Below are 22,636 nucleotides of genomic sequence, written 5' to 3' on the forward strand. Positions count from 1 at the left end.
TTTGAATATGCATATTTTGTTGTGGTAATGCAGTTAGTCCCTAAAACTGTCAGGTGAGAACACCATTCCAAGCAAACAATGTACATTGCGAGCATATTTAGTGTCTTTCGTTGGTATCGATGACTGATTAGTTTTATCAACATGGAAAAATGTTCAATACATGTAAGATGCTGGAAGATAATGACTCATTCACCTGGTAAGTAAATAAATGTAAAATGTTGTATGTACATAAACCCTCATTGATAAAAACGACTATATTATATAACCTTTAATAATGGAATCATGCCAAGGATGGGGCACATCCGTGAACTGAAATGATGTGAAAAGTGCGTAACTTACTAGAAGAATAAGTTATATATTAGCTTTGTTAGATTATTTAAAAAATATAAACTCGACAATTTAAATTACATTTATAATAAGCAAACTGAGTGAAATAGTTTATCGGCCGGACAGTGGCTTGATGCGTTCAGAGTTAACATACACAGGGCTGTGTCCAAACCGGTGTGACACGTGTATAAAGCATGCAGAAATCATGGCAGACATTTCTTTTTGGAAGTGTTTTTTTTTCCTCTGCATACTCTTGGAGACTGTTTTCTCCACTATTAGATTCCATTTATGTTCCATTTATTCATCCCCCTTCGCCCATACTTGTTTCCTCTTTTCCTTCAATCCATCTCCATTGACATCAATGTCTGCCATATGTTAACCTGATTTTTTTTCATTCAATTATTTATTCATCCTTGAAGGATCTTCTTATATACTTTTTAATAAAGTAACAATTAGCACAAGGCTTGTCTTCAATATTTGTATGAGTTTTGTTAATCTCTAACATGATTGACGTTGGGAGTCCGTAGCATTTAGAAAGAAGACACTAGGCAGGACTTCCAGGTTTGTGAACTGACCATAAATAGAGGTGAATTGTATCATGTAGAAGCTGTCAATTTCGAGAGGCATTTGATCAATGAAGAGCTGGTTAAGGAGGTAGGATCTTAAATAATTTTGCTTCTAATATATTTTTTTTATATACATGATTTGTATTAATTTTGAACTATAATAACAATATTTAATTGTTAATAAAAGGTTTTCAACTAAACAAGTACTTTAAAGATTTTTAAGAATTTAAAGAAAAAAAATTTATGTCAATCGTTGCATGTACTGAAAGCATGAAATCACATGGTATACAGTTTTGGTATAACTGTTTAAGTCTTCAAACTCTTTGTATTTAGTAACTCCTCCATAAATCAATAAAAATTAAGTTTTCCCGAAGCCCTGACAAACACGGGTTTCTGTGCAGCTGCAGCTGCAGCCAATCAGAAACCACCCCTCTCAGGGGAGAGTATTTAAAGGAAGGAGAATCTTCAAGACCTTCAGTAGATAACCTCAATGTTGACCAAAACAGTGGTGAAATTTTGTCCTTCGACGCAGCTTGAACCCTCAGGCCTGGCATTTTCAGACAATGGCCGTGAAAGCATGTGGTCTTTAGAAATGAGGGAGTTTAGCAAATATTGAGGGAGCTTCCGCGACTAAAGAAAACACCATCTTCAAGAGACTTCTGAATATGGCTTCATCGTCACCATGATTCTTCTTAGAGCATTGGAGTTTTGTAAAACTTCCTCGATTCCTGTCCGTTTCTTCTACTGAATGAGTCCGGTTTCTTAAACTCTAAATATTTTTGACATTTATATGCTTTTTTTTTTGTTAACCTCTATTTTATTTGCTTGTTGACAGGCAACCTAGAGGGCCTTTATTTATGTACTTGTTTTAAGAACTTAAATGTTTTGTTTTCTTTGAAGTACATATTATATAAAAAATACAATTTCATTTTTACTAAAGCAGTATTTAACTGTCATTATTAATATTGTTGGAAAATCCACACTCTAGGGATATCAAAACATCTTTTTAAAGAGCAGTCCACCCAGATTACAAACACTTAAGTATTTTTCAGTGTTAAATTTGAGTGTTAGAATACTTCCTCCCCCTCGCCCGAAATTTTAATTGCTTGAAGGGAAGACTTCCCCCCCTCCCCCTGACATTTTAATTGCATAAAGGGAAGACTTATTCTACAAAACTTCAAAGTCATTGTAAATTGTGCCCTACTGCAGTAAAAATGGTGAAGGGGCCTCTATTTATTTATTTTAATTGAGGTAAGGAAAATTCATAGTTCAAAAATATATTATCTAATCTTTGATTTCAGTTGTGCTAGGGCTATAATTAGGTCAAGAGTTAGAGGTAATGTCTGTTAAAAAATATGATAATTCAGTACCAATTTAGCCGAACAGATGGGTTGTGAACTCGAAAATCAAAAACATTTCCTGTTATATATTTATGTACGAGGTTTTTTTTTTTCAACCTCCGATCGGCTGTAATAAAAAAAAATGGAATGAACTGGGAAATTATTTTAATGTCAAAAGAAACGTACATCTTTACTCAATTTTTCCACATAATCACCGTGCAGATTGAGGCATTTGTCGTACCGATGCACCAGCTTTCCAATACCCTCTGCATAAAATGATGCCTCCTGCCTATTCAGCCACGTTTTAACAGCTCCCTGCAGTGTGATTACAGTTTCATTTCTCCATGGCATGCCCATTAATCGATACCCTAATCGCTCGTACACGAATCGACACGTCTCGTAGTGTTTACCCCCTTCCACCAACCATGTGGAGCGGCCAACTCACACCTCAGTTGAAGCTTGGTTATGGGAATGTCAACATGGCTGCAACGATAAACTGTACGGCGAAATGCGAGCTGCGTGGAGTCATCCGTTTCTTACAGGCAGAAGGGCACACCAATGATGAACTGCAGAGCACTGTTTAAAACGTGGCTGAATAGGCAGGAGGCATCATTTTATGCAGAGGGTATTGGAAAGCTGGTGCATCGGTACGACAAATGCCTCAATCTGCGCGGTGATTATGTGGAAAAATAGAGTAAAGATGTACGTTTCTTTTGACATTAAAATAATTTCCCAATTCCTTTCCGTTTTTTTATTACAGCCGATCGGAGGTTGAAAAAAAATAACCCTCGTAGATTTTCCACCACTTACTTTAAGCTGTTCACAAAAAAAGTTTTACCATTATCTGGTGTACTGAGTAATTTTTTATATCCAGTATAATGCTATTAATGAAATAGGCTATTATCTCATCATGAATTTAGAATAATGTTTTGCAGGTCATTCCAAAAAGTGGTAAGTCATAGAATATTGCTTTTTATACACACACAAACATATGAAGCTTCAATCATCTTAACTCTAGCATTAAATAAAAGTACAGAAATGATTATCACGTTGATTTGACTTTTCAGATTATTGCTTTATTTGGTTTTGTCTTATAATTGTTTTTGATTTTGTGATGAATGAACAAACTTCATTCCAATTATTAAAAATGTTATTAATAATAACTCAGTGGTTTAAGTTACAAATTACGGAACTTAGCTAGACAACATAATAAAACAGTGCCACCGTCGCGTATGGAAACTGTTGCAGCTAGACTGGAGGTAAGTGGAAAATCGGCTGTTGTACATTTGCCTGTTGCTTGTGTTGTATTGGCAATCCTGAGTGGATAGTTTGCATATTTGTGGAGGAGGAGGAGGAGGAGGAGGACTAAGTATGTTTCGTAGCACTCATCGCCACAGAATATACTATCAAGTTCCTTAGCAATTAGGAACATTTAAGGGTGTTTCTCTGAAGATTTCGGAAATGCAGCAGTAAATATTTCACTGTAAATGGTTTTTAAAACATTCCGGTGACTATGGTCTCAAGTGACTGGGATGATAAATGCTATTGAAGGTAAACACTATTGAACAAGTTCCCTGACTATGCTTTGTACGAGATTGGAATGTTTAAATGACTGTTACAGACCTGCCAACTCTCACGATTTTGGAGTGAGGCTCACGATTTTAAGGTCCATCTCACGCCCTCACGCCAAAATAGTATTTCCTCACGATTTTTCGGGGCCCCAAGATTTTGTTTGTAAAAGTTACAAAACAAGTTTTACGAAAGCTTACAGTAACGAGTTTCCATCAATACTCCAGTCACGTAAAGGAAGCAATTTTGCGTTTTGTAGCGTGTGCCGTGCTGATTTTTTTTATCTCGCATAGTGGAAGAGGAGACATTGTGAAACATGTCGCTACAAAAAAAAAACACAACTAACACGTGAAGTGTATTGCTTCCAATAAAAAAAAATAATTTTGCTGTGAACAGTGATAATAGTGTTACACGAGCAGAATGTTATTTTACATCTTTTTTAGTTGCGGCCCTGCATGATCACTACACGACATCGCTAAATTATGTTCAACTAAATTAAATCTGCAACCTATAATTTGTTGAAATAAATTTTGAAGCAGGGACCATGTAACATGTGTACAGGTATGTCACTTAAATTTAAAGATTCTCATTTTTTGTTTTTTTATATCCAACCTGTATTTATGGGCCTGAAAATTTTTATCGAGGACCTCATGATTTTTTAAATTTGAATGTTGGCAGGTCTGCTGTTAAATAAGTCACTTTTATTGCATTTTAGACAACATAAAATTCTCATGTTTTACCTTAATCCCCACAATTTTAAAGGAATTAACGAGAGAAGAAAGGTTATACAATATACCACAAACAAAAAATGTTGTTAAGTTTATAACACTTAGCACAAGAAGTATTAAAGGCATGGGGTTTTTATTAGTTACCTTTCTAGTTTAGGAAAACATAAATACAGAAATATTTATCAAAAACATAAATATTTGATCAGTGGCTTGTGTTTTCCTTATTTTTTTTTCTTTGGCCACAGTAAAAGGTAAATCCAGCATTTTTGGGACAACGTACATGCCAAATAAGCAATTTTGCTGGATAAACAATTTTACCAGATTACCTTATATTTATCAGGAATGCTGAAAAATTGTTAAATACAGTAGAATAGTATTTAAAATAATTAGAATTCTGCTGCTCTATAAATGCAGATGAGTATTGGTTTGCTTCAAAAAATCATGATGTGTCATGAAGTATGCAATGTAACCCTCTAGAAAACAAACACTACTGATGTTATGAAATCATAAACTCTAAGCAAACTTAGTGCTGGCAGTGCAGTATATTGGGGCTGGGGAGAGAGACTTGACAGCTTCCTTGCTATTGATGTGAACATAATTTAATAGTCAATATTTTGAACATAAAATTTATAGATGATTGTGGTTTTCGGGTTGAAAGATTTGTAATCTACTACTAAGGATTGTACTTTTTCAAGTTGGCATCACTCAATTTCACACACTTATTCTGTAATGATGTGTCTTTTTTTTCTCTCTTGCAAAAAAAATTTCTGACTAAAAAAAAATTATTTAATTTTTACTCAGATTATCATGTGCTGTTGTTGATTATCAGTGCATCATCTTTAACATCATAGTAAATATAGGGCAGGGCTGTGCTGTGGAAAAAGTGGCCAACATGAACTGTGCCTGCAAATATGTCACATTAAAGATTTTTACAAAAAATTTGTCGTATTAATTTTTTTTAAGTTGACAACTGTAGAAACAATACTCAACTTTGTAAAAAAAAAAAAAATTTAGTACAGAACTAAATTAAAGAACAATATGTGTTAATTTTGCAATATCAGAATACTTGGAACTGGATAGACAAGACAACATTGTTCTATGCATTTAAAAACAAAGTTGATAGTAACATCTTTGACAATGTGCATGCTTCGCTTTGATATTCAAAAAGTTTGAAATTCATTGTTTAATAAACGAGCGCAGTGGATAGACACCAGATGTTTGTTCTTAAGAAATTTTTAAAAATGTTTTTGGAAATTGACCTAGAAGGATGGTCATATAGTTGCTCGTCATTTTGTATATATTAGAGCCTATGTTAGTTTTTTGTGTGATACTTATGGATTTACTATTGGACCTTGTGAGTCGTATGAACCAGTTTCCGAAACTGATGATTAAATCTACTAGTATAGAGCACAAAGTTCTCGTTGATTGTTAATGTCATAATGAGAAAACACTACAAAATGTATGAGTGTGTAACCGAGTATATGTATTAGATATGAGTGTATTTATGTAGAGGATTGGAAAATCATATAGGTATAATTTTACACCTGATACATTTGCAGTATGTGGTGAAGTTCAATTAAAATTATAACTTTTGCTTTATTTATTGATTGTTGCTACTCCTTACTATTAACGTTAACTTCCCCCAGTAGCCCTCTCACTTATCTCCATCTCTCTATCTCACTTTGTATATCTATCTTTATATCTCTTTCATATTCCATTCTGTAATGTGTGCGCACTCATACACCGAAAACACATGTACTGCTGGTAAATTGTATGAAATACACACATTTGTCTAAACGATTTGTGCGCTACCTATTGTAAATGGTTGTACTGGCTCGGAAACCTTCACGGGCATACACATAACTCTTCAAAGTTTCATCGCAATCAGATAAATGGTGTAGGAACGTATACAGGAAAAACAAACAAACTATACTTGACGGATGCACCAAACGACAGCTCTTTTAAAATTCAAGGCAATGCCATCTAACAACGAATTTCAAATCTAAACTGTTATTGGCGCCATTAGTTCGCTAGCTGCCGCAAGCTCCACTTAGCTGTTGGGTCTCACCAATGTGATGGATAGCAAGTTGCCAAAACTCTCTATATGACATTGAGAAATAACACACAGACTGGTTATATGTCTATGACCTATGATTTTCTGTTATTAAAAGGAATTCACACATGACGATTGATTGAAAGGTGTAGAAGTTCATGTGCTGTAGTGTCATCTAGTGAACAGCATAAAAACCTTCTCAATGAAAAAACATGTGTGCTAACTTTCATGAAGATCGGTCAAACAGTGTCGGAGTTTATCTATATTGTACATACCAACACCCATTTTTAAGTACATAGATGAAAAAACAAAAATTGTTGAGACTGCGGTGATATAACAAAAAAAAATACAGGACATCCATCTATATCGCTAGACAAAAAAAACACTTATGTGGAAATGTGAAAGAGCAAAGAATCTGACATTTTGGGGGGGAAAAAATATATGTTGAATGAGAGTATCATCATACTCTAAAGCAGTGAAATACGGTTTATTTCAACCTTTGCTGTAAACAAAGCAACTAAATATGGAATTGAAAACAAAGTTAATGGATTCACTCGCAGAAACTGGGCTTAGTCATAATTCCTTTGGGACTTCTCTTTGACAAAACACTACCATTTCAAGCAGTAATGCCTGTTAGGCTCATTGGAAGTGATGGCATATTCAAAAACAAATATTGTGGGTCTGCCAAGACTGCTTCATAAAACTGTGACAATGGGAAAAAAAATTATACTTTTTGGCAAACTGAATGATTAAAAATAAAAAGTTATATGCAAATGTACCAAATTCAGGGCCGATTCCACGCTGTCTCTCGCCAATACTACCAATTTATCTTTTATACTCCTAAATTAATGCTTTTTCAGAAAATTGCAAGAGATAAAAATTCCTGAAATAAAATTTATTGGAAGAAAAACTAATATATTTCTACATGAAGTTTACTGTCAGAATTGGCAGACCAAATGTAAACATGCAATCTGCCCATGAGAGAGCAGTCCTAAAGAAAGGATGTATAGCACTGTTTGCTCAATATTGTTTGTGAAATGTATGAACACATTTGAAAAACTTATTTTTAATTTAATTGTTTTTTAATGTCACAAATATATTTCAGAAGGAAATGAAAGCAGTATAGCAATTTTTTTTTTCAATCTGTAACTATAGGCTAACTTTCCTGTGCAGATTTGTCTGTAATATGCACAGAGATTTACGAAAGAAATTTAAAAATTATATCAAGCTCGCTGCTCTACAATTCGGTTGTTAGAACCATAAGAACAGGTAATGATTTACCATGAAGATATTTAAAGATCGCAAAGGTATAATTTCAACATAAATATTGGGTTCTACTATTCATTTTTTTTTTTTTTACAGGAATAGCTTTTCTAGAGATGATAACGCCATTTGGCATTCTAATTGGATGCTGATGTGTTGCAGGAAGGGTGGTTTGAAGTGTGCATGTGTTTGTGATGAGTTTGGAAAAACTGGATGTAGAATGAAATTTCTACAGAATATGTAAAATTTATATCAGGATAAATAATAAGTGAAGTTGTGGACATTGTTAGAATATGCATACAAACAATATAATTTATTATATATTAAACATATTTCTATATTTAAAGACTTTTTTTGTGTATTAATGTTTATGCTTTTTTTTTTTTTTGCTCTACTCTTTGTCCTTGTTTTATTATTGTTCGAATCACCTTGGGTGTTGCGAAGATGTGAAATAATTAAAGTAAACCATTGTTTATGTGCTGCGAGTATGCTTTGCTACTGAAATACTAGTGCGTCTGTCAACTTCCGTAGCTTTATGCACGTTTTGAGCACATTCTGCAGGTGAATTAAGACAGCAGTGAACGCGTTCAGGTCGAACTGAACCAAATCGGGCATCAACTCTGCCAGCTGATAGGTCTGGCCAGGCAGACCGGCAAACAATACAGGTAGCACCTGTCCCTCCCCTAGCGATACATGGTGTTATGTTTTCATTAATTATAAAATAATTAATTCAATGCTTCCAATGTATTCGTCCACTGAAGCGGACTATTTATATCTCAATGATACACGGCTATCAAACCTTAAATGTGTAGGTTAAGGTGTATCCTACATTCTGGTGGACATCATATTTTATGGCTATGAAATAAATTATATTTTGCTTTTATCAATTGTAAAATAATCATACATTAATATTACAATAATATATTAAAATTATTACTATGCAAATATATATATATATAATTTACAAAAGAAATTTGAAATATTTAAGGGTTAACACAACTTTTAACATTATTTTCCTGGGGTATTTTGAGATATTAGAACAAGTTTTTCACCTCTTTTTATAAAATCTTAACTTCTTTTATTTCACAAGAGTATGAACCATCACCTCAAACTAGCGTCTACGTCATAAAAATACAATAAAACTATTTGTTCTCGAAATATGTAGGCTGGACAATGAAATGGTATTCACCAGTAGGTTGTGTGTCTCTGAAATGATGCAAGTATTAGTCTGTCGCGCTGAGACAGGAAGTGCGCTGGTTCGAGGAATGGCCACGTGTCGCGCCTCTGGGCAGCGGCGCCGGTAGTAGGGCGGCCACACGTGCGGCCGGGGCGCCCATGATGCACCGCGCCGGATGTCACGTGCGCGCGCGCGAACAAGAGGACGCGTGTCGTCGCATTCACGTTATTTTTTCCAGAGGTCTGGCGTGCAACTGGCAGTAATTCACTCGTGCGAGACCGGGTACATGTTTATAAACGACCCATTAGCCCAGCGCAAGCATTGTTCAACTTAAACAACTTTTTTGTTTTGCGTTTTCGACAGCTTTATTTGGAGAGATGCGTTTCTTAAAGTACTTGTAGAAGTTTAAGAAACGCATCTCTCTAAGACGTAAATGTTTTGTTCTTAGAAGTCTACGATGTTCTATTTATTATATACATCATGTTTACACTTGATAAATTTTCATACAGTGAAAAATCAATATTGACAATTTATTAGGTTTTTCCTGATAAATATGACATGTCAAAAAGAATCCAGGGATAAAAATATGAATTCTGTTCTTTCAAATTTTTAATTTACTGGGTTGGCGACATCTTGCGACTTGGTTCATTATACACTATTGTGGCTTTTCTTGCTTAGTTTATTAACCAAGCATAAGATGGGAGTATAAATCACGCAAGGCGCACGGCTTCCGTTTATTATAAACAATCACACAGAGAAAACAAATGGCACTGCTAAACCAAATTATTAAGAAATTGTCTTGGGGGGGGGGGGGGATTTACATGTACTTACATTTTTACTTAATTTTGATTTAAGACACCCAATTATTTTAAAATTAAGTATTATATGTATATAAGTTGAAGTGCTCGACATTGCCTGGGATTTACGCAGTATTAAAGATGTTTTTGATGTGTATAACATCTTAGCTCTCGGTATACGGCATTTGATTGGAGTAATTTCGCGAATGGAACGGAAGTCTATTGAAACAAAATGTGTCCCTAAACAAGGTGCTGCCGGATCTGTTAACTTTCGGGAACATCGGGGGTATGTACTAGGCGTATTTTAGTTCCAAACTAAACATCAAACTGTTCAACAATTCTTCATTTTTGTTATAATTTATAGTTATAAAAATAATGACAATTTAAAAAATAAGCATTAGAATTTTGAGAATATTTATTGAAATGTATAGATAGCACAGCGTTCGTCTTGGCGCAGACACACAAGAAATTGTTACCCTGCATGTATCCGATGCTATTTTTAATAAAATAATAACGTGATGAAGTTTCTAATGTTGAAATTACATGTTGAACCAGCTCAATAAGGTAGTATCTTTCAGGAACTATATACAGACCGATTTATGTCGTTAAACTGTAGTGCGCGTTGTACACCTGTGAGGCGTTGTGAAAACTCGTTCTAAATTTGATACCTGCATCTCTCGAAAACTCATTATCTTTTTTTCAGTCTTGTTCAATCAAACATTACTACCCGGTTTCTTCGTGTTCCATTTTAAATACTTTCCCTGTTTGCAATTTTACCTGTTCAGCTTCAAAGGCGTATAGTACTGGTCTTGAACATCCACGTATACATAATGTTTGCGTGCGTGTTGGAACATGCATTCGAAGTTATTGTGGGTCGTATTCAGACTCATTCTGTATTATTTATCGTGCAGAATGCTTCCTATTAATTCGGTTACAGTAGACTATGACTAGTTTTTAAACTAATGTATTCGCCTGCGTACTGTTTATTTACGTGGTTTCGCGTCGGCCCAGGAAAGCTGGTGCATGATGAGGCACGGGAGGAGTCGCCCCGCCAGTTTCGCGCGGGAGGGAGTGTTAGTGTTTAGTGTTGGGTGTTCGCCCTTCGCCCTTCGCGGGGAGCGCAGTTATTTCGGAGAAGGTCGCCCGCCGGCCGCCGCAGTCGTTACGAGCCAGCCTGATCATTATTAGTATTGTGTACACGAGTGTAAACCGGCCGCTAAGAGCGGGCGCTGGCGTAAACACCGCGCTTCTTGGGTGGCTGGCGGCGCGGCCGCGTGCCGAGCGGCGGCGGTCTGGCCTCGCCCGGCCCCGCATCAGGGGCGGATCCAGGGGGGGGGGGGGCCACCAGGGGCAAGTGCCCCCCCCCCTCCGAAAAACAGTTGTCTGCTACTTTAATATTGCCGACAAAAATGATTGTTTCTGAAACCAATAAAATATTTTTATATAATTAATGAATTTCTTGTAGAATCATAAAATCTGGTGGTTGGATGTTATGTGTAGTGTGAGTAGATCAAATACAAATGTAGTAATTTTAAGTCATTTTTCTCTCTGGCTATTGTGAAATCCTAGAGTGCCCCCCTCCGAGGTGAACCTCTAGATCCGCCACTGCCCCGCATTCACTCCGCGCCTACTCAGGGCCGATATTATGACCTCCAGCTAAATCCTCAGGTTAGCTAGCCTCCAGGTAAGGCTAGCCTCCGGTTAACGAACGAGGGGTGTATTATGACCCATACTTAGCCTTCGGTTGGCTAACCGGAACCTGACGAAGCGTGTGGTGTAATAATGGTTGTGTTGGTAATGAAATAAAACAGAATTTGGTAACTTTTGTTGCAAGACAGTTATTTTTTCTGGTAGAATGTTAGTCAGCTGTTTGTTTGTATTGTGATTCGGAATGTTTACAGCTGCAGTAAAGAAATATGCCGCGAACTTTATCTTGCAACAGATATAATTAAATTAACCAAAAACTACTTTGACGTCAAACCTGCTTTGTATTAAACCATAAAATTACAATTTACGATTTAAAACCGTGTGTTTTCAACTTTACTCTTGTATTGAAACTCATGATTTTGTTAGGTTATATATTAAGCCAAAACTAACGAAGTAATTCTATACCAACAAATAAATAGGGATGACATTTTGCTAGAGAACACTTATTTCTTTCATAAATTTATTTCATAATCAAATAATATAGACCCCGTTTCGGGAAAATACTTGTCGATTTTCATTTCACTGGTGTAGGTTTCATTTTTGTACTAATAGTTTCGTATCACGTATCCAAATTAATCCGATCCTGATGGAATTAGTTTGTGGTATAGGATGCTTGCTGTTTTAATTTAGTAGGTCGAGAGATCCTAGATATATTCACTGGGGAAATAATTATGATTGTAAAATGTATACGAAAGAAATATATTTTTACAAGACCTGACATAATTTGTTTGCATCGTGATATGTTATGTACAGGATTTTTCAACATTCTAAATTAAAACAGCAAGTATAATGTAAAACAAGACCAACATATAAAGGGTCATGCCGATAGGATCAAGGGATAAACTTGGATACGGTAAACAGAATAATTCCAGTGCTGTTTTCGTTTTGCACTTGCGTGGCAGGTAGATAATAAGTACCTAATGGTTTGTAAGATAGGGAAGGGATAATTGGGTAACATTTATTTTCACATTCAATTGTATTCATTGAATTAGAACCACGTCTGAAGTCGTATGAAGTGCATTTCATTCCCGGCATATGTCCACTGTATTACGAATAAAAATTCACAGATACAACTTCCACGAAAACACGCATTTTATAGGTAATAATAACCCTCGTTTAGCAATTTTAAAATTCACTTATTTACACATATTCTTAAGCAGGAACATTTCAGTTTATATAGCATACGTTTATGTACTTCGTGATCAATTAAAGTCAAATAATAATACACGACTCGACGAGAATAGAAAAGCTTGACTACACTTTCATGCTATGTAATTTTTAATAAAACGTTGACGAATACGGCGAAGCATTTTACATTTAGTAATAAATTATTCCATTGCATCCTGCAAATATTCAATAGAATTCCTCAAATAGTCATCATCACTATCAACAACTAACCTCGCCTGATACATCGCCATTTTATTTTCTGTTGCTTAGCCTCCGGTTAAGCAGCTAGCGGCCGGTACATCCACCCGCTAGGTTAGCCGGAACTTTAACTGGAAGGTAGACGTTAACAGGGAGTCATAAAACCGAAATAAGAGCTAGCCTGCGGTTAAATTTTAGCCGGAACTTTAGCCGGAGGTCATACAACCGGCCCTCAGTGGCGTAGCAGGCGAGTGGCAGGGATGGCTCCCGCCAGGGGCGACGGAGCAGGAGGGGGAACCCCCCCCCCCCCTCTTTTAATCCAAGAGGGGGCGCCAGTCACCTTAGCTACGTCACTGCGGCCTACTGAACATTGTTCACAATTGTTAAACGGTCGCGCAAGCAATTGCGAACACTAAGGGAACATACTTGAAATTAAAATTGGGGAGTGCTATCATCTTACAGGAAAAAATTCTCATCAGTACGAGTAATGACAAGTAACGAAATAACTAACATAGTGTGTGGGACAAGAGTCTTTGGTGCAATAAATAATTTGTGTGTGTATTTTACATCTGTCAACAAATGTCGTGTTTGGAACATACCTTTCTTAATCTCGTCGCCCGTAATATTGATTCGTGATGTGTTTTATTGTTGCAGGTAGGTATGCATTAATTAGTTGATTCACGCTTGGCAACCATTGAGTGTCTTTAATTTGAACCAGAGCGGGAACACGTCTGCCGGCCTTTTATTCCCCATGTGACCAATCATAAAACTCTGAACATTAAATATTAATAATGATGATTGTATAACAGTATATACGTACCGATCTGTCTCTCTTCGCGGGGAGCCCCCGCGGGTGGCAGTACTCCAGACGTCTTGCTCGCTTGACGAAGAGTCAAGCCTTCATTTCACAGACGAGAGAGCCACACGCGAAGTTCCCCGAAGTTCATGCTCGCTTTTTTTCCCAATACCACAACAGGTGTATTTATTTGGGATGTAGCTTACTCATACGTCATACGCCGTTCCATCTCTTTGTATAAACCGGTGTGGCATTAAATTTTGCGATCGATTAGGATAGGTTAGCTACATTACAAACACTTTAAAACTTACTTGTGGATGGTTGGTTATATTAGGTAAGTATAGCGACATTAAAAATACTGTAAAATCATTTTATGGTTGCTTAGCAAATAACTTTTTAATATGTAGCTATCCAGCGCTAGGAAACCGTTTAAATGGTTTCACAGTATCTATATGTAGCTATCCTAACCAAATCAACAGTCCACGATGTTTTAAAGTATTTGTAATGTAGCTAACCTAACCTAATTGACCATTAGTTATCATGAGTTGTCCAGAATAAACATTGACGGACACAGGGCAAACGAAAAATATGGCGGCGTACAAATAAATGCTGTTGCCTTGTTTATGGTCTTTACTTTTATTAACACTGCCATATTTATTTTCAATGAACAAAAAAAAACCGGAGATGCACGAACACCGCCCAGGTGTGATGTCCGACATGCGATGTTCAGGTCTGGCGAGTTGCAACAGCCGAAGAGACAGTAATTTTGAATTGAGAACATACTTTCTTCTATGAAAAAATTAACCATCCCAACAAAAAAAAATGTATTTTACCCCTTCCCCGTAGCGACCTTTTCCCTGGTCTCTTTTCATTAGACTTCGTTGACTGATGGATATGACATGAACTCACCACTACATAACAGCAATCTTGTTATCGATTGGTGATGGACAGAAATATGTGAGTAAAGCATTTTGTACAAACATTTGTCTAAATCTCTAAAATTACTAGGTATAACTTTGATGCAAATATATTTATAATACATTTTAATATTTGCTAAGTATTGATTGTACTAGAATATTACTTAGGTCTTGTTGTTCACTAAAAAATTAAAAGTATTTTTAGGACAAGCATTCATATTGATGTAGCTGAAGCTTGCTGATAATGCATGTCACATTGATTGTATAACATTTCGTCCGCCACGGACCGATGTAACTGCTGACGTGCGACTCGAGCATTCTCGGAAGAAGGATGGAACTCATTTTTGACGTGACAACGTCTAATAAATCGATGAACGCCGGCTGCACGCACGAAAAAGTGTCCCGTTACGCTCATTGTACGCTTGCGCCGCATCTATCTTTATTCCACTCGATTGGAACAACCATCGATTTGACTTTTTCGAGGCACATTAAACTTGAAACACTCCCGCATTCGTTTCCTACTTTTCCTATCATCGTCCTATCCTTAACTGAATAACACAGATTGGAAGAAGTTAAATAGCAAACATGTATAAAAGTTATAGTTAAAATAATCTGTTCGTTAAAGTAATAAACATATTTGAATTAATGAGTGAAAATAAAAGTAAATTTATCAATTAAATTGTAGATTTCATTTCACTCCTTCTTTGTATCCATGCAAAATAGTGATAATTCAATAAAAATGATTCAATTTTATTCATAAAAGTATGCAATCATTTCATCAATGTTTTTTTTATCACTTCAGTTTAAACAATCGTCCGTAAACCAACTTTACAGACAACCAATTTTTTTTTACATCTCAGGACTATGGCGGAAAAAAAAATAAAGCTTCAAAGAGGGTAAGGACATTCTATTTTGTAGTTAAGAGGCTATGACTGTGAACCATCGCCTTTGTCATGCTACCGACACGTGTTTGTGAAGCTTTAGTGTGCATGCTTAAGTGTAGAATACATTGACGTTGGATTTGTGATGTGGGTATTCGTCGTTTGATCCTTCATCTGCACAGGTGGGTTCAATTGCTTGTTCATTTTCTAAATGTGCACCATCCAGTTCCTAAACTCGTGCAGGACAAATATATGGAGAATAAAATTCTCTACTTCGAGTTAATGATCAGCAATTTCCATCTTCCCGTGATTTCACTTGGCATTTAAAAGCCAGCCGTGAATGTGTGACGTTTGGGTCTGGCCACTTGGCTAGCCCCTGCCGGGGAGCAAGAGGCTGGCGGTGTTCTTGTTGGCGCGCGGCCCGGGCTTGTGTAAGCAAGTGGCAGCCAGTTTCCTCGGCCTGCTCCTGGCAGCCACTCCTGATTGATTCATGGCTGCTAAAACACGTCTGTTGGTTCCCGTGGCCGCCATATGGTGGCGCCCTGCGTCTCGAGGCGAGGTTGGAAACACATTTCACTAATAGTGTGCGCCTTTGAACCCAACTGAACAACTTGTTTACTGCAAGCAATAGATTATCGAGTACAGGGGGCCCATAAACGAATGTCCCAGTTTCAGTGGTATATTATAACAGTTTAATTTAGGGCCAATTTCACCATGTCAGCGTGTTTTAAGTTACCCTACCATTTTAAACAACTGTTAAACTTTTTTCACTTCACAACAGATTTATTGGATTTAACTAACTTCAGGCAGTTAAGCAAGGCTTCATTTTATTTATTTTGTTTGTTTTTGCATCATATCAAGTTAAGTTTGTAAACAAATACTGTTCATAAAGAATGAAAAAATATTTTAACATTCGTTATAATATTTGCAATTATTTATGTTAGTAGAAACTTAAGTTTTATATATAAATTACAAATGAACTTTATATAACACATTCGGGTACCTAAAAATGGTAAATTATTTGTTCAAAATAAAAAATTAAAGATCTTTCTATTTTGGTAAAACATTTGCAGTTAGCTTTATTTTAATTCTTTCGGGTTATTTCTGTTAGATGAAATACCTTGCTGTACTAAAATAATGAAAATGTCTTAACGATGTGTTCAAATATGCAAGTAAAATTTAACTGAAGTTGTTAAGTAATATAAAAATATATTTTTAGCCTCCGAACTTCCTTTGCTTCGGTTAAATTGAAAAATTTTGTTTTTAAGATATGTGTAGCTCTTTATTTGTGGTAATTATGTTAGAGATGAATGAGATATTCAACTCATAAATGATGTACAAGCATTTTGTATTAATCTTTGTGGAATAAATATAAAGGGACCTTGCAATACTGATAAATAATTGACTTGAACATAATTTAGGAAGTAAAGATCGTTAGTTTATAATGGTTCGAGTTTGTTTCAACTAACGAAAAGGAAATAAAGATAGCCGTATTCGCAAGTGTAAATTAATATATCTAACTTGTATGAAAACAAAAGACTAAAATATTAACTTTAACATTAGAATATGAACTTATTTATGTTAAAACAATCACCTGAAAGTTTATTTGAAATTATTTAATCATAAAAATAATATATGCTAAGTTTGTTTGATGGAAACACAAGCACAAGTTCACATTTATTTAGTTCAAAACATGCATTCAAATCATATCCTCGCCATCATAGTTATCTAATTTTACTTGCTTAAATTTTTGAGGTTATTTGAGTGTGTTGTTTATGTTCCAAGTATCGGGTGACATTATTGTGCGACCATTTTGGCGTGTGCTAAAAAACTGTTAGCGAAAAAGAGCTATGTCGTCTCGACCATTACGACCAGTCCGACTGCCAGGCATTTAGATGTTCAACCACTTTCGTACAAAGATATTCCAGTGGGAAGGGGCTCCATCCTGTTTGCCAAATAACATTTACAGGTTCACCCTCTGCTAATTGGAGAAACAGCCATTCTTTCGTGCTGCAAGCGAGAAAAAAAAAATCAGCAGTATTCGCGCATGCGCTTATCTAAAACGGGGTTGAGTTATTCTTTAATTGTGACGTCGAACCAACACACTACAATGTTTACAGTTGATACTATTAAATTTTAAAACTGGGGCATTCTTTGAATGAAACACTAATCGTCTGAATTATTATTTATTTCCTAAAATAACATGCTAGTATTGGGTTTTTGCTGTAAACCCCGCTGTTTCCTAGACATGCTAGTAGTCTCCCAAATCTGAACGATAAATTACAACACCTAGCATTTGTAAATCATGCACTGCACCCAGTATGATACAGCTGCTGCAAGTCGGGGTTCTGATAGTTACGTAAGGTACACGCCTATGAAGGTATATGTAAGAATACATTTTAATAAGTTAGTTTTGACACGTAAATCAATAATCTGCTTAAAAAAAATTAACACGCATATTATTTCAATATTATCATTTAGTCATGTTTTAGGAATTTGTAGAATTTAGTTAATTTGAACATCCCTATGTTTAGTTTTCCATCTTAATTACTTTAGTGTTTTGCAGATCCCAATTTCAAAGGTGTATTATTAACATTAGAAAGTAGCCTACTTTAGACCTTACGTCGTATGTATATTTTCAAATTATTTTTTAGTGATGAACATGCAGTCGATGATTGTCGACTGAATTCAGCCTTCCTTGTGTGTGTATCTATATCACCGGGATTAGAGAGTATATCAGCGGCTACAAAAAAACCACGATCAATCACAAAATTAACACCAGACACATAATTATATTTAACCAAATTAACATCATATTTAACATTCCTTATTCAAAGAAAATATGTTCGAGAAACAATGCAGATAACGCACTCTTTAAACACAAATAGGGAGGATGACTACAAATTTAGCAGATCCTGGGAACTTCTCTTCGGAAACCTCCAAAACCAAGCTCCGCATTGGGCAACACAAGTGCAACCAGTCAAAGAGACACCGACCATAGTGCTCACCCGAAGTGAATAGACATGGACGCCCACCACACTGCATGTATGTATATAGTTATAAAGTGCAAATTATTATATTTATGTACAGTAAAAGACAAAGTGTTTGTAAGTATGTGTAAATAAATAGTGTAAATGTGATTTTAGGTATAAGTTCCAAACCAAGACATTGAGCCAAACAAGGCTCCAAAAGAAAATATGAAAGGTTTTTTAAATTTTCCTTGTATGCATAACATGTTTATTTAAATAATTTCTTATACATATATCATTTAGATTAGGCAAAAGAGAACTGAGTGCTATGATGTCTCATTGTAAGTACCAAACCTGTAAAGTGTAAAGTATGTGTTAATAAAAAAACTTTTGTATTTGAATTGATTTGATTCAGCCAAAGACAAATAGCCTTTGCCGGGCCAGATAGTCCAGCTAGCTAGAAGAGAAGAGGCTACTCATTGGTCACCAGCTCCGACCAATCTACCCTATTGAGTTCAGTTTACCAAATATTAAATCGAATTTTATTTTCTTTCAAGACGTCCGCGTATTTTATTCCTTTCATCACGATGGATAATTTTCCACATACCTACATTACAACTATAATGCTATCTCTACATATTTGACTTAATATCAAACATACCATCCACTACAGTAGCCACACTATCAAATCATTTTGAATTGTTTGTAAACCTAATAAATATTGTCAAACAATTTTTGATAAGACGAACACTGTTTGGGCTTATAGAAATAGGGGTTTAAAAACAGAAAGAAAAAAATTAACATCTGTACCATGTGCACTATCATATCCGTTCTCTTTTTTTTTATTTAAAAACTTCTGAATATCAGTTATAACCTTTGTCTGAAGAACATTTTGATACTATTAATGCAAGGGGTGGAAATAACTAGGGTTAAAGGACAAAAATATCCTATAGTATGTATACTATCAAATCCCTTACAAATTATTTTAAAAATCCTAAACATTTTCTAAAACTTTTGGCTGATAATTTTTTGATGAGAAGTAGGGGAGACCAGGGCAGGTTGTAACAGTTTTTGTATTTAATTTTTTTTTGTTTTTCATATATAATACCTAAGAAAAATATTTACTGTGAAAATTATGAAAGAGCCCTTCTTCCATCTCAAGTATTTTGGAAACAATTCTGCTATTTTTTGCTGCGCATTGGGAAAACCGCTTAAGAGAAAAGTGTTACAACCAGCCCTGCTCTGGGGCTGGTTGTAACAGACCCTGGGGTTGGTTGTAACAGTATTTAAAAGTGTTTAAAAATTGAAATCCAGGAATTATTTACAATTTATTGCGAACCATACAGGAAATATTAAACATATACTTGTTTTCACATATTTGGCAGAACGAAAAAGTCTTACGAATGCATAGTAGGTACCTAATGCTTACTCGAATATTCCATCTGATTGACAGTTGTGACAAACATACTTTTTCGATTTTTTTCGCACAAGAAAAGTGTCACCACAATTGGCAGTCCAAACAACGAACCCACTCCTCACCAGACTTGCTTGAAGAAAATGGTTCTTAACACACTAAACAAAAACATGCACTGTCGTCCTCTGATGAGCTGCTGTCACTTTGTAATGAATTTCGTTGTTTTGGAGGAAGTTTTGGCTTAGCTTGAACACGTTTGCACATTTTTGGTAATTTTTTCTTTCCTTTCAGGAAGACCCGATTTCTTCGTTTCTCATATTCTTCCTTCAGCGCATTCTTTTCCGGAGTGTCTGTCAAAATGGCACTTTTCCTTGTTTTTCTGCCACCATTTGTTTTCCTCGGTGTGGATTTTGGAAGTGGCTGGACTGCTTCCGGGGAAAACAATTCTGGCACGAGTGAATTATTAGGACATGCTTGAGTTTGATAATCTGGAGATTCCCTTGCCATACCATGTGAACAACTTGGTGTTACGTCTGGATTTGGTCTGTCCGTCACAAACGAAGGAGCAAAATCTGTATCATTAAATATGTCTCTGTTGTAAGGAAAAATTTCATATTTCTAATCCTTGTTGGATGTTTATCGGAGTTGTAGCTAGCAGGAAAGCTATTTTTAAGATCGATGGAATATCATAGATTGTCATCGACTTAACTGTTGCCTCTGGGGTTTTGTTGTTCCTTAACCATGCATCCATTGCTGTGTTTGTCTGTCTCTTGAGTGGTAAAAAGACACTTTGATCAAGTGGCTGAAGCCAATGAGTGCAATGAGGTGGGAACGATAACATAACTATGCCATTTTGTTTTGCAAAATTTAGACATACGGGAGATATGTGTGACTGATGATTGTCTAAAAGTAGGAGGACTGGTGTCTCTAAGCTAGGACGAACACAAGCGACAAAATGCTTAAGAAAAATGAAAAACTCGGCTTCGGTTGTCTATACAGACTTATTTGCAGCACATATACACCCTGTTGGACCATCTCTGATGACGTGATATGAATACCTGACTCTAGGAAAGATGAACATGGGAGGAATAGAATTGCCTGCAGCATTCACTGCCACAGTTAAGGTTACGAACTATTATCGTTCGGCTGATATCATCGCTCCAAATTTCAGTTTCAGTGGGAAGCAAATTCGACACGTGTAGCTATCAAGGTGATAACGAGCAAGAGGTAATAAATCCTGCTCGAAATAGTATCTGTAGATTGTAGGGCAACAAGTGCAATAGGTTTTATTTTTAACTTTCAAAAGCTTAAGGGCGGGGCAGGTTGTAACAGTCGACGGGGTTGGTTGTAACAGCTTATTCGAGTTGTTACAACCTGCCCCAAATGACACTACTAGAGAATTCATACATTTTGACAAAGTAGTATATATATATATATATATAATATATATATATATATATAAATTTAAATGCCAATAACATATATGCAAAGCCAGTGTTTAGAATATGTATGTACTCCAAAGAGAGTTTTTAAACAATGTAAACACAAATTACAATAATTATGAATATTAAACGGGAAATATTTACTCAACTTGTCGAAAAACAGTCTTTCTCTTCTTGTTTCTAACGATCGTGTCTGACCGGCGATATGTTGCAATTCACACTGAGAGCAACTACAGGCGCTCCCGTGACTAAATGGAGAAGACTCTCTGGTGACTGGTTGTGGAACTAATGTCGTGAAACCTGCCCCTGTTACAACCAGCCCCGGTCTCCCCTACTATTACTGCAAGGATTTTAAATTTAAAAAAAAAACTTTGTTATTACGACTAAGAAATTCTTTCGAACTAATTGCAGTGTTCGAATGTGTATGAAATTCATTCTTAGGGCCGGTTTTATGACCCCCGGCTAAAGTTCCGGCTAAAATTTAACCGCAGGCTAGCTCTTATTTCGGTTTTATGACTCCCAGTTAACGTCTACCTTCCATTTAAAGTCCCGGCTAACCTAGCGGGTGGATGAACCGGAGGCTAAGCAACAGAAAATAAAATGGCGATGTATCAGGCGTGGTTAGTTGTTGATAGTGATGATGACTATTTGAGGAATTCTATTGAATATTTGCAGGATGCGATGGAATAATTTATTACTAAATATAAAATGCTTCGCCGTATTCGTCAAAGTTTTATTAAAAATTACATGACATGAAAGTGTAGTCACGCTTTTCTATTCTCGTCGAGTCGTGTATTATTATTTGACTTTAATTGATCACGAAGTACATAAATGTATGCCATGTATATAAACTTAAATGTTTCTACTTAAGAATATGTGTAAATAAGTGAATTTTAAAATTGCAAAACGAGGGTTATTATTACCTATAAAATGCGTGTTTTCGTGTAAGTTGTATCTGTGAATTTTTATTCGTAATACAGTGGACCTGTCCCGGGAATGAAATGCACTTCATACGACTTCAGACGTGGTTCTAATTCAATGAATACAATTGAATGTGAAAATAAATGTTACCCAATTATCCCTTCCCTATCTTACAAACCTTTAGGTACTTATTATCTACCTGCCACGCAAGTGCAAAACGAAAAAAGCACTGGAATTATTCTGTTTCCCGTATCCAAGTTTATCCCTTGATCCTATCGGCATGACCCTTTATATATGTTGGTCTTGTTTTACATTATAACTTGCTGTTTTAATTTAGAATGCTGAAAAATCCTGTACATAACTCAAAATACCTAACATATCACGATACAAACAAATTATGTCAG

The 22,636-nt window shown here is 35.8% G+C and overlaps 1 protein-coding gene across 1 annotated transcript in view; it reads left to right on the top strand.

Moving 5' to 3' along the window:
- Window positions 1-22,636, top strand: part of LOC134534300 (protein PRRC2A-like) — a 108,981-nt gene that overhangs the window by 83,345 nt on the left and 3,000 nt on the right. The gene's annotated exons all lie outside the window — the stretch shown is intronic.

Source organism: Bacillus rossius, chromosome 7 (assembly GCF_032445375.1).
Source record: "Bacillus rossius redtenbacheri isolate Brsri chromosome 7, Brsri_v3, whole genome shotgun sequence".
Lineage (NCBI taxonomy): Eukaryota > Metazoa > Arthropoda > Insecta > Phasmatodea > Bacillidae > Bacillus > Bacillus rossius.